The following is a 14,021-nucleotide window of genomic DNA, read 5'->3' as shown; positions in this document are numbered from 1 at the left end:
TATATTCTATACTTGTCGTAACGTCAATTTGAATGCAAATCCATGCTAGATAGGATTTATGTGAATTTTAGAACACTTAAAATTCATGTGCTATGTGTAAGATAAATTTCACTCTATATAGTAGAGCATACTGGGTAATTTTCATGCATGTGAGAAGTGTTCGAGATAGCAATGGGAATCATGTCCCTTATGTTAAGTTAACTCATAATTGTGTAATTGTAAACACTACACTATAATTGGACTTAGTGACCAAAAGTGTCATAAAGGGGCACTTGGACTAGCAAACTATGAAACTGCTATAATGAGACATAGTGATAGGCCTTTGATATCTATTACTTCCATGTTTTAGACATGATTACTTAGAGATAGGCCATTGAGATATGTGGCATATTCCATATTGTTAGACATGAGGACTTGGTACTTGAGACGGATCGTTTACGTTACTTGCCATTGTGCTCATTCGCACATGCTTGTGAGGGTCGCTCCCTACAAGCCGGCATTCCGGAGATGGCCATCGCGATACATATTCGCCGTGCGGGATTGGGCGCCGAAGTGGATTGCCGTGGGAAAGGCTCATTCCTAGAGTGGGGATGTTGACTACCACGGGGCCATTAGGCTCGGCATCGGCCAGACAGCCTACGGGTGGGTCTCAGGGCCATAGACAGCCTTCAGGTGGGTCTTCTTCAGATTTGACTTTGAGCATTGGACAGATCATGACCATGTGGACATTGACTAGAATAGTAAACAACGGAACTTTACTATTTCGCATTGTGGAACATTATGACTAGTTGGAGACTTTGGTACTTCATGCATAGTTGCTTTTTATACTTAATGCAAAATCATGCTAAGTAGAAATATCATGTGGTAGTAGGTATTTATGTTTATTTACTAGTTGTACCTTTCGCTTTTGTTATACTTATACACTGACCATCTTTTGTAGCTTTGGGCCTTGTGGTGCATTCACTGAAGTCAGTAATTGCCCACTGGGAACTATTATTAATAGTTCTCACGCCCCCTGTTTTATGGTTTCCTTTTCAGAGCCTTCGGCACCGGCGGAGGCACGGGATCGCGGCAAGGGAGTCGCTTAGCTAGCTAGCGAGGAGCGGTTACTGTTGCTCCTAGGTGGTTCACTCTCTTCTTTTTGATTTTTGTGAGAGAGAGTTTTGTTACCATGTATAGAGACCACCCTATGTTATCTATGTTATAGCACTTGTATTCTGGAATTCTTCTTGTACACTTTATGTTTTATCTAGTGGATTTATAGCTTTATGTTCATTTCCCTTGTTGTAGCCATTTAGACATTTATTATGCTCTGATACTCCTAGATGTCTCGTTTATTATTGCCTTATTTATCGTTTTGTTTCTAGACGCCTTATACGTTTTAGACGTATGGCGGGGCTGGGCACGTGCCGGGCGGGCTTCCGCTAGGTTCCGGGGCGTGACAAGATTAATTTGGTATCAGAGCCTAGGGTTGAGTCTTAGGGGACCTAGCAAACCTTAGGCCGGTTGGACTATAGGGAAATAGGCTCGTGAGAGACGAGGTCTATTTCGACTTGTGAGCGAAAGTATCATGATTGGGTATTATGATAACTCTAAAAAGTTAGAGTTGATCGGAGTGTTTGGACTTCTAACTTCGCGGAGGGTTACGTTGGCGGCCGACAACGTAACATCGGGAGTTAGTTGTGGATAGCACACTTCCTTACTTTCACATGATTTGGGTTTGTCTTTTGAGTTGGGATGCGATAGCGTGAGGTTACTAACTTACGCTTTTATGATGTTGTAGTGACGATGGCCGATTACTCGCTCCCAATCTGCCGGGGCGGACAATGCGGCAAACTTCGAGGAGGTCGAGACCTCCGCTACCTCCGGATTCCAGCGAGGTCCGTGAGTTGAGGGGCCAGCTTGCGGCCCTCACTCATTTGGTCACTCAGCAGGCGGAGGCGGCCCGACAGCAGACCGAGGCGGCGCGCCGACAGGAGGCGCGGATGAAGCGTCTGGAGGACCTTACTATTGCAGCAGGCGGCAGCTTCCTAGGGAGACTCAGGCCCCTACACCGCCAGCACCAGTTGTGGACGTTGCACCGAGAGCGCCGTCCCCCGCGCCCTAGTTCTTCGCGTGCCGGCGCCTGCGGCCGCACCCCAGGAGGAGGTTTTGGCGGCACCACCTGTGCAGAGGCCCCCGATTGGAGCTGCATTCCCTACCTTTGGTGGAGGGGGCGGAGCGGAGACCAGACTGATGGAGCGCCTCAATGAGTTCAGGAGGTGCAGTCCCCGGATTTTTCGATGGCGAGAAGGTCGACCACTGGATCGTGGAGAAGTGGTTGATGCATATGGAGAAGCTCTTTCGCGACACCTTCGTGGAGGAAGAGGGACAGAGTTTGGCTCGCCACTCACCACCTTGGACGGCGAGGCCTACCGCTGGTGGTTGGATTTTCAGGAGCACCCCAGCACTGACTTGGCATCTATATCTTGGAACGAGGTTCAAGGAGCTTCTTCTGGCGCACTACTTTCCGACCAGCGTCAAAAGGAAGATGGAGCAGGACTTGCGCAACTTGCGCCAAGGAGACCGGACCTGTAGCCGAGTATGAGAGGGAGTTTTCTCGGCTTCTACACTGCGTGCCCTTTCGTCGTGCGGGACGACGAGGATAAGGCCCGCATCTTCGAGCAAGGGTTGCGACCGTCTATTTTCCGGTTTCGTGCAATCCTCTAACCTCCAAACCTACCGGGAGGTAGTGGATCGCGCACTCATTGGGGAGAGCGGCGCGACGGATGTCCAGGAGCGGCAAGAGGCTATGGACAAGGGTAAGGCCAAGAGGCCTGCGGCTGAGGGTGCGAGCCAGACGCACTCTAGGAGGCCGCCAAAGCTTCCTAGGAGCCAGCAGCGTGGACGCGGCTCAGCAGCACCTCGAGGAGGTTCCTGACCGGTCCCCGGCCTTTCCCGTGTGTGATCTGCGGTGGTCCCTCACTACCCACCGCAGTGTCCACAGCGGGCGGGCAGGTGCTTCCAGTGTGGCCAGGAGGGCCACGTTCGGACCTGAGTGCCCGAGAGGTTCTTTCACCAGCACCGTCGACTGCATCGGCACCGGCTCTACCAGCCGCTAGCCACGGGACTCCTGTCGGACACAGTACCAAGCCTGGGCGGCCACCCGTCCAGCGCCAGAGCGAGGGATTTCGACAGGCCCCAAGTGGGCGCTATGTATGCCGCTCAGACCGAGGAGGCGGCAGCAGCCGAGGATGTGGTTGCAGGTATCATTTTACTTGATGGCATTAGAGTTCGTGGTTTATTTGATACCGGTGGATCGCATTCATTTATAGATCGGCTGTTTGCCGAGTTGCATGGCATCCCGTATGGTTTCTGTTGTTGCATCCGGGACGTGTTGGTTGTCCCCAACCACATCTTTGGATATTAGAGAGTATTAGCCCCTAGTTGCCCTGTTCGGGTAGGAGATTCGATTCATGCCCGTGGACTTGCTAGCTTTGCGCAAGTTAGGGAGATTTTCGATATGGTCTTGGGTATAGATTGGCTAACCAAGTACTATGCCACGATCGATTGTAATGAATCGCACGGTTACTTTTAGAGAACCGGGGCAGACTAAGGTGATGTTTAGAGGATGCCAGAGTTCACTTTTTGTGATGTCGATTAGCTCGTCTCGTGCTAGGTAGCTGATCAGCCGAGGATGTGTAGCCTATTTGGCTAGTGTTGTGCTGAGGAGCGAGGATGATACCCCTAGGATTGAGGATATCCCGATGGTACGAGAGTTTCAGGACGTGTTTCCAGCTGAGCTACCTGGTATGCCTCCCGATAGGGAGATCGAGTTTGTGGTAGATCTCGTCCCTGGGACTACTCCAATCTCGAAGGCACCTATAGGATGGCAAGGTCCCGGCGGAGCTAAAAGAGCTGAGGGCATACCTACAGGATCTACTGGACAAGGGTTTCATTCGACCGAGTGTTTCGCCATGGGGAGCGCCAGTTTTGTTCGTCAAGAAAAAGGACGGATCACTTCTCCTATGTGTGGACTATCGTGAACTTAATAAAGTCACGATCAAGAATAAGTATTCATTGCCGAGGATCGACGACTTGTTTGATCAGCTTCAAGGATCGTGTGTGTATTCCAAGATAGACTTGCAGTCGGGATACCACCAGTTGAAGATCAAACCTGAGGATGTATCGAAGACGGCTTTTAGAACACGGTATGGACATTATGAGTTCACAGTTATGCCGTTCGGGCTTACTAATGCCCCGGCAGCTTTTATGGATCTGATGAACCGTGTTTTCAAGCCTTATTTGGACAGGTTCGTTGTGGTGTTTATCGACGAGATTTTGGTTTATTCCCGAAGTGATGCAGATCATGAGGAACATTTGAGGCTTGTACTTCAAATACTTCGGAAAAAGGAGCTTTATGCTAAGCTGAGAAAGTGTGAATTTTGGCTTCGAGAGGTAGCCTTCCTTGGATATTTAATATTGGGATCGGGTATAGTCGTGGATCCTAAGAAGATTGAGGCTATCAAGGATTGGTCGAGACCGACGAGCGTCACGGAGATTCGCAGTTTTCTTAGATTGGCCGGTTATAACCGGAGATTTGTCGAGGGGTTTGCTAAGCTATCTACTCCCCTCACGAGGCTCACGCATAAAGGTGTCAAGTTCATCTGGAATGACGCGTGCGAGAGAAGCTTCCAAGAGTTGAAGCAACGACTGACGACCGTCCCGATCCTAACCCTATCAGTTGCTGGAGTAGGGTATGTGGTTTACAGTGATGCATCTCTTACTGGATTGGGCTGCGTTTTGATGCAGGATGGCAAGGTGATCGCTTATGCTTCTTGCCAACTGAAGGAATATGAAAAGAACTATCCTACGCATGATTTAGAGTTGGCGGCCGTGGTCTTCGCATTGAAGTTATGGCGCCACTACTTATATGGCGAGCAGTGCGAAGTATATACGGATCACAAGAGCTTAAAGTATGTGTTCACTCAGAAGGAGTTGAACTTGAGGCAGCGCAGATGGTTGGAGCTGCTCAAGGACTATGATCTTACAATCCTTTACCACCCGGGCAAAGCTAACGTGGTGGCGGATGTGCTAAGTAGGAAATCGACGGAAAACTTAGCGATGCACGTGGTTACTCAACCGCAGTTGATCGAGCAGATAAAGCGGTTGGAGTTGGAAGTGGTGACTCCAGATACACCTTTGAGATTGATGACTTTGGTGGTGCAACCTACTCTTTTGGATCGAATTAAAGAAAAGAAAGCTTCCGATGTGGAGTTGCAAAAGATTCGGGATAAAATGGTTGATGGTTACACCGGTGACTTCCTTGTGGATGACTAAGGATTGATGCGTTTCCGCGGACGGATTTGTGTACCGGCGGATCCGGGAATTAAAGAGGATATTTTGCAGGAAGCGCACCGAGCACCGTATGCTATACATCCGGGAGGCACCAAGATGTACAAGGATTTAAAGTTACTCTACTGGTGGTCCGGGATGAAAAATGATGTTGACGAGTTTGTAGCTCGTTGTCTAACTTGCCAACAAGTAAATGCTAAGCACCGATTACTTGCAGGAAAACTTCAGAGTTTACCTATTCCCGTGTGGAAGTGGGAGAGATCACCATGGATTTTGTGACAGGATTGCCTCGCTTTCAGGCCGGGCATGATACCATTTGGGTGATCGTAGATAGGTTGACGAAGTCGGCGCACTTCACACCTATTCATACTACTTGGACCGGGAAGAAGCTCGCACAAGTGTACCTTGATGAGATTGTGCGACTTCATGGAGTACCTACATCGACCGTATCGGATCGAGACACTTGGTTTGTGTCTTATTTTTGGAGGAGTCTACAAGACGCTCTGGGCACTCGACTGGACTTCAGCACTGCTTTCCACCCTCAGAGTGACGGGCAGTCGGAGCGCACCATACAGACTTTAGAGGATATGCTCCAAGCATGTGTGATAGGCTTTTAGGGCGGATGGTCGCAGCACCTACCTATGGCGGAGTTTGCTTATAACAACAATTATCAAGCAAGCATCAAGATGGCGTCGTTCGAAGCACTTTATGGACGGAAGTGTAGATCGCCACTCCATTGGAGTGAAGTAGGCGAGAGATTGGCTTTAGGCCCTGACGTGCTCCAGGAAGCTGAAGACAAGGTTCGAATTGCTCGGGAGCGACTTTTGACGGCGCAGAGTACACAGAGGAGCTACGCCGATCGACAGTAGCGAGACTTGGAGTTCCAAGTTGGAGACCATGTATTCTTGAAGGTCTCGCCGGCTAGAGGGATCAGGAGATTCGGGATTCGGGGTAAGTTGAGCCCCCGTTTCATTGGACCGTATGAGATTTTGGAGCGTGTAGGTCCGGTAGCGTATAAACTTGCTCTACTACCGAACCTATCGGGCGTGCACAACGTCTTTCATGTATCGGTCCTTCGAAAATATATCTTCGACCCGACTCATGTGTTGGATGCTACACTTGTGGAGTTGCAGGATGATCTGACCTTCGAGGAGCTACCAGTGAGGATCTTGGCTCGCGAGGTGCGAAAACTGCGGAATCAGGATATTCCGTATGTGAAGGTTCTTTGGAGCAACCACGGGGAGCGGGAGGCCACGTGGGAGCTGGAGAGCGTTTTGCAGGAGCGCTATCCCTATCTTTTTCAGATGGAACTTTGAGGTATGTTGTTGCTTTTGAGTTTCGTGGACGAAACTTCTTTTTAGGAGGGGTGAATGTAACACATTGGACCATTGCAAATTGCGAGGTTCGAGTGCTTGACTTGGATTCCGAGCTTTTCCACACTTGGTGGAGGGTCGTAGATGGTATTCTGACCTAAAAGTTCGAATTCTGAATTTTGGTTAAGTCCTGAGAGTTTTTACTCTCGGGGATTGGTCCTTGGCAGGGAGAGACCGGTCCCCCCGGAACAGTGGTGCGGCAGATCTTGAGGCAATCGGTCCCTGGCAGGGAAAGACCGGTTCCCGAGAGCTTGTTTTGCGGGAGGGTCCTGAGGGACCGGTCCCAGCTGGGAGAGACCAGTCCCTCTGGGCGAAAATTGCCCAGTTCGAGCTGATGCACAGATTGGATTGTTGAGGGACCTAAATGGATTTTGTTACACGAGAGGGCTTTTAGAGCCATTTTCCCTCTATCTTTCCCTCACTTCTCACTCTCTCATACCTCTAGAAAGAGAAGAAGAAGAAGATGAAGAAGGAGAAGAGAAAGAGCTTGCTTGAGGGAGCTTGGAGCATCAACCCTTTCTCTCATATGAGGCTTGGAGCTTGGACTTGGAGCTTTGTGGAGGATCAAACTCCCATCCTTGAGGGTTTTGAGCTTGGTTTGGAGCATCCTAGAGGTATGTGGCTAGTTTCTCTCCTCTAGATCCTAGTTTTGGAGCTTTTTACTAAATGAAACCCTAGATTTGGATTTTAGGGTTTATTTTGGGGATTTCCGATTTGAGGGCTTTGAGACCTAATTGATGGGTTTAGAACCTTGGTTTAGGTTGGATTGGAAGGGCTCTAACTCCCATTTGGAGATCGAGAGAGCTTCCTTCACACTTGGTGAGTTTTTCTCCACCTTAGCTTGAGATGGTTAATGATCAACCTTATGGTTGTTCGTAAGGTTCGTTTAACTCTTGTTCCTACATCTTTAGGGTGCTAGGAGACTAGTGGACACCTTCGTTGGAGCAAACGAAGGAGCGCAAGAGTTGGGGTAGGTTTGACTTCATAAAATCGGGGCGAAATAGCCCCTATGTATTCTATACTTGTCGTAACGTCAATTTGAATGCAAATCCATACTAGATAGGATTTATGTGAATTTTAGAACACTTAAAATGCATGTGCTATGTGTAAGATAAATTTCACTCTATATAGTAGAGCATACTGGGTAATTTTTATGCATGTGAGAAGTGTTCGAGATAGCAATGGGAATCATGTCCCTTATGTTAACTCATAATTGTGTAATTGTAAACACTACACTATAATTGGACTTAGTGACCAAAAGTGTCATAAAGGGGCACTTGGACTAGCAAACTATGAAACTGCTATAATGAGACATAGTGATAGGCCTTTGATATCTATTACTTTCATGTTTTAGACATGATGACTTAGATATAGGCCATTGAGATATGTGACATTCCATGTTGTTAGACATGAGGACTTGGTACTTGAGACGGATCTTACGTTACTTGCCATTGTGCTCATTCGCATATGCTTGTGAGGGTCGCTCCCTACAAGCCGGCACTCCGGAGATGGCCATCGCGATACATATTCGCCGTGCGGGATTGGGCGCCGAAGTGGATTGCCGTGGGAAAGGCTCATTCCTAAAGTGGGGATGTTGACTACTACGGGGCCATTAGGCTCGGCATCGGCCAAACAGCCTACGGGTGGGTCTCAGGGCCAGACAGCCTTCGGGCGGGTCTCTTCAGATTTGACTTTGAGCATTCATCATGCCATGTGGACATTGACTATAATAGTAAACAAGGACATCTTTACTATTTAGCTTATGGACATCATACTAGTGATGATTTGGTACATTCATGCTAGTGTAGCCTTTTTATTACTTAAGCAAAATCATGCTAAGTAGAAATATCTTGTGGTAGCAGGTATTCATGTTTATTTACTAGTTGTACTTATCGCTTTTGTTATACTTATACACTGACCCCTTTTTGTATCTTTTGGGCCTAGTGGCGCATTTCACTAAAGTCAGTAATTACCCACTGGGAACTATTATTCAATAGTTCTCACGACCCCTGTTTCGTGGTTTTATTTCAGAGCCTTCGGCACTAGCGGAGGCACGGGATCGCGGCAAGGGAGTCGCGTAGCTGGATAGCGGAGCTTGCTGTTGCTCCTAGGTGGTCACTCTCTTCTTTTTGGTTTTTGTGAGAGAGAGAGTTTTGTTACCATATATAGAGACCACCCATGTTTTTATGTTTAGCATTTGTATTTGGGATTTTTTTTGTACTACTTCATGCTTTTATTTAGTGGACTTTCGACTTTATGTTTATTTCTTTTATTGTAGCCTCTAAATACACTTTGCTCTGATACAGCTAGATGTTCTCGTTCTTCTTGCCTTATTTATCGTTTTGTTTTAGACGCCTTGTATGTTTTAGACATATGGCGGGTCTGGGCTCGCGCCGGGCGGGCTTCCGCTGGGTCCCGGGGCGTGACAGAATAAACAGCAGAGTGGAATAGACTATTTTGATGTCTATTCACCTGTGTGTCATCTATCAACTATGAGAATTCTTCTTGCTTTGGCATCTATTGAACACTTTGTAGTGCATCAAATGGATGTAAAGACAGCTTTCCTAAATGGAGAGTTAAATGAAGAAATCTACATGGAATAACCGGAAGGGTTTGTCATGAAAGATCTTGAGGACAAAGTTTGTAAATTGAATAAATCTTTGTACAGTCTTAAACAAGCACCTAAGATGTGGCATCTTAAATTTGACAAAGTGGTAAAGAGTTATGGCTTTCAATCTAGCTATTCAGATAAATGTCTTTGTCATCGTTCTATGTCAAATAAAATAGTCATCATTTGCTTATATGTTGATGACATGTTAATTCTTGGCTCCAATCATTCTGTAGTGAGTGACGCGAAAGCTACTTTAGCTAAAGAATTTGACGTGAAAGATCTTGGTGTTGCTAATACCATTCTTGGTATGAAAGTTAGATTTGAAAGGCAAGTCATCTCCCTTAGCCAGACTCATTATATTGAGCAACTACTTTCTACCTGGGGATACAGTGATTGTAAACCGAGTGAGACACCATGTGATTATAATAAAAGACTGAGTCCTAATGAAGGGACCAGTGTGGATCAATTAAAGTACTCAAAACTGATTGGTAGTCTCATGTATGCTATGAGTTGCACTAGACCCGACATCGCCTTTACAGTTGGCATGCTGAGTCGTTTCACTAGTAATCCTAGTAAAGAGCATTGGGATGCCCTTAGTAGGCTGATGAGATATCTTAAAGGTACGAAAGATTATGCTCTATGTTATTCTGGTTATCCTCCAACTGTGGATGGATATTCTGATGCCTCATGGTGCTCAGAAATTGGAAATAGTAAGTCCACAAGTGGATATGTATTCACTTTGGGTGGAGCTGCTATTACTTGGAAATCCAAAAGACAGACTTGTATTGCCTTGTCGTCTATGGAATCGGAACTTTTTGCTTTAGCTTCCGCTGGCGAAGAAGCAGAATGGATAAAGAATCTGATTTTGGATATTCCTTTGACTCGGCTACAGATTAATTCTTTAAGCCTGTTCTGTGATAATCAAGCAACTGTTCAAGTTGTAAAAAATGCTTTCTTTAATTCAAAGAGAAGACATGTGAGACTGAGACGTGCGTTGTTGAATTATCTGAGAGAACAAGGGGTTATCACCTTGATCGATGTGAGATCGAAGGATAACATGGCCGATACTCTCACAAAAGGTATGACTAAAGATCGATTATTCAAAACAGTGGGGGAAATGGGGTTAAAGACTATGTAAATTAGTCTTAATTACCATTTACTTACTTTCTAATTGTATGTTTTGAATTATCGAATCTTCCTTCCTTTGGTGGTCAAGCACAATTTATATGTTTCATTGATGTTCATGGTTGCGGACTAATTTGAAAAAAGGTGAGTTGTTTCATTCCAAACTTGATGAAAATGACTTTAACCTAGTTCAAAGTTCTACCTGGAACGCTTGTGTCATTCCAAACTTGATGATACAATCCAACTAGGCTGGACTATTCTTTTCTTAGTTAAATGATCTCATTCCAAACTTGATGCTAGATTATTTGACTTAAAAGAATTAGTAACTGTGACATTCCAAATTGAAACATAGAAATAGCTATATGCATAAGAAGCCTGTTGGTTTTGTTCATGTTCTTTGAAACTAGACAATGATTATTCTCTTACAAACAAACTTAAGTTGATGGCTCTTTATAAATCAAACTATTTAGGCTTTATTCATAATTTATGAAACTGGCTTGATACTTGTGAACATGATATTATGATTCTTTATGACATTAATATATATTCTTCTCTGCCTGATGTCATGATGCTAAGTTCTTTTAGTAAAACTAGACATTTTTAGTGGATTATTCAAATGATTAAATTCATGATAATATGAAATTTATATTTGATATTCTACAGAGGATGGCAGGGATGGAGGAGAGCTTAATAAGTGAGATCCAGATCATGATGATCTATTTGATGAATGAATATATATATATCATTTAGAGTGTACGGGAACTTGACAGTTCACCTACTATTACCTGTTTTGATGGAGTCCATTTACTTAAGACTTGTTTTTGGCTATCTCTATTTGTGAACATTATTATGTCTTTTTCTTTTATTTGTAAGGCCTTGGATTATTTTGATTGGCCTACTTATATTTGACTGTTATGCATATGTTGGTTGTGAACTGATTTTGAGAATCATTTTGGATATGTCGATCTTAGAACAGATTCATGATAAGAATGATTCACTCATTTGAATTACAATTGATGATTGAGTTTTTAATCCGAGTTGATTGTCTTGGACTGAATGTGGATGATTCATAATTGTTTGAACATTACACTGACCACTGTATTGGATTGTGCTGTATGGTGAACATAGGAGAAGATTGTTGGATATATTATTATTATTGGATATTTTGTTATAATATAATCCAAATAATATGTTCACATACAAGCCCAATAAGTGAAAGCGTATTAAGGCCCATATCTCTGGAGCCCAATAGCTTATTTAAAAATCTAGGGTTTCCTACGCTGGAGGTAACACTGTTGAGCGTTCCAAACTTGACGTCTCTTGGTGTAATACTTTAAGCACTAAAAAACCCTATACCTCCGCAACAGCAGAGACCACCATTGCTGCTGCTGCGGCCTCCTCCCTCCGTCGACAGGTTAGCTATATATAAGGATAGGAGTAACACGAGTAAGTCGATCGAGGAATAGCCAAGGATCAGAGAATATATAGGACTCTTGCTAATTCTTGACCATGGCATCCCCACCCAACAGAGACCAGCAACGGGAGAAGAAGACTACGCCGATGCCAACGTTGGGGCTTATTGGAGCACTGGCCTTCCTCGGCGTAGCGCTCATTCCCAAGTTGGTCGGAGAGGCCCTCCCCGCCCGACAAGCTATACCAAGATTGACACCTGTGGGAGAGGCCCGCAACAGCACCAGGTGAGATAACGGCACGGGGAAGGAGACGCAGTGGCCGCCACTGTTGCTGCCGCTGTGGCCTCCTTCCTCCGTCGAGAACTCTTCGTAATTAATCAATCCCCCCCATGTTTTTTCTTACTACTTATCACCAACTTTACGCAGATACATGCATGCATCTTCTTTTCAATTTCTTGGTAATTACAACGGTGGTGTGATTTGGTATATATACATGTAGTAGGGTTGCAGAAGGAGGCGGAGGAGGCGAGGAGGAGGAGAGGATCAAGAAGAAGAAGATGGTAGTGATGTTGGCGATAGGGGCGATGATAATTATTGTGAAGATTCTATCAGAGGCCAACGCTGCTGATCTTCTTCATTTGTCTCTAGGTATTGGGATCAGTTTATTCTTCTTCTTTAGCTTCTTTGAGTTTTGAGATTGTTTCATGGCTTCTTTTATAAGGATCTTGATGTCTCCCAATAAGTAAAAAACTTGAACGAGGAGCACCTCATTATCCTTTGTTGGGCTCTCTCTCTCTCTCTCTCTCGTTTTTTGTTTTTGGTAGAAATTGTATCAAAGAACAATCATAGGTTTCATAGCATTAGGGAGTTAGTATCAGTTTAATTGAGGTAATCATATATGCTATGTTCCCTTATTACTCTTTTTGTTCTCTCTCTCTCTCTCTCTCTCTCTCTCTCTCTCTCTCTCTCTCTCTGTGCGCGCACGTGCGTGTGTTTGCATGTTAATTTTGGTAGTTGATGCATGGCAGTTAAGTAGTTAGCATTAATCCAAGGTAATCATATGTACGCAAAGTTTTTTTGCTTCTATTCGTGTTCTTCCACGCTTTAGGATCTGTTTGACAGTCTTTTCTTGCATATGTACTATAAAATAAAGTGCATCTAGGATATTATATTTCATTTTAAATGTAAAATTAGAATTCTAATTCTTTCAAAATATACGAGTTTTGTTAAAAACTTATTGGTTTAAATTTTACGCGCAGTTAATTTGAGTGAGTTGGTTCTACATGATGGCCTTAATTGTCTCCTCTTGCTCACTGTCATGAATAGTGTCTCTTATAATACCGACCATCCCTAAAGCAAGTGGCAAAGAGCTTGGTGGTTGGTACCCGAGACCCAAGTTCGAATCCTAGTTAATTCATATTTCCAGCTAAGTTTATTTCTAAATGAAATAAACGAAGCGGGTAGCGTGCTACTTATCTCTCAAAAAAAAAAAAAGAATAGTGTCTCTTATTATTTTGGGTAGTTATTCCCCACCTTATTCTTATTCTTGTTCTATGCTATATATGTTAGTAAATTCGTGAATTATTCGCGAATTAATTATTGAAAATCCGAATTAAACGGTCTGTTTACGAATTTTTTTCAAAGATAGAGAATTATTCGCGAATTTTTGGGCCAGCCGAATAATTCGCAAATTATTTATGAATTATTAAAAATATGAATAAAAAATATATAATTTTTATATTTAAATATAGATTATCTTATATTTTATATATTATATTTTATATTTTATACTGAATCCGTTTTTTAAGCCGAATTTTTCAACGAATTTAAAAATTAGAAAACGAATTTTATGCGTATTATATCCGTACTAAATTTTTGCCGAATCCGAATTAACTAACTATGGTTCTATGTACTCTATATATATGTATATAGGTGGTTATATTAGGTAGTTAATATAGTTTGGTACGTACTGATTATTATTTAGTGGACTAGGCCTGCCACGTCAGCGCATGTGCATGAGACTGGTGGTAGTTGAGGCAGTTATAGTTAGTTTGCATTGGTCCGAGACCCTCAACGGTTATTAAAGGGTCTCTTCATCTTATTAAGCCTATATCATATAGAATGAGATGAGTCTCGCTACTATACTATTGATAGTACCAAACCCTT

At 44.1% G+C, this 14,021-nt stretch overlaps 1 long non-coding RNA gene across 2 annotated transcripts in view; it reads left to right on the top strand.

Moving 5' to 3' along the window:
- LOC109709957 overlaps positions 1–11,145 on the top strand; it is a 31,297-nt gene extending 20,152 nt beyond the window's left edge. The window contains exon 3 of one of the 2 annotated variants that reach the window (XR_002216245.1): positions 11,107–11,145. This is a non-coding gene — a long non-coding RNA (uncharacterized LOC109709957). Of the gene's footprint in view, positions 1–8,738; positions 8,761–11,106 lie in introns of those variants that run through there. The other variant, XR_002216246.1, reaches the window with a different exon arrangement.

Source organism: Ananas comosus, linkage group 5, assembly GCF_001540865.1.
Source record: "Ananas comosus cultivar F153 linkage group 5, ASM154086v1, whole genome shotgun sequence".
Taxonomy (NCBI): Eukaryota; Viridiplantae; Streptophyta; class Magnoliopsida; order Poales; family Bromeliaceae; genus Ananas; species Ananas comosus.
This window is presented reverse-complemented; position numbering and strand designations above follow the sequence as displayed.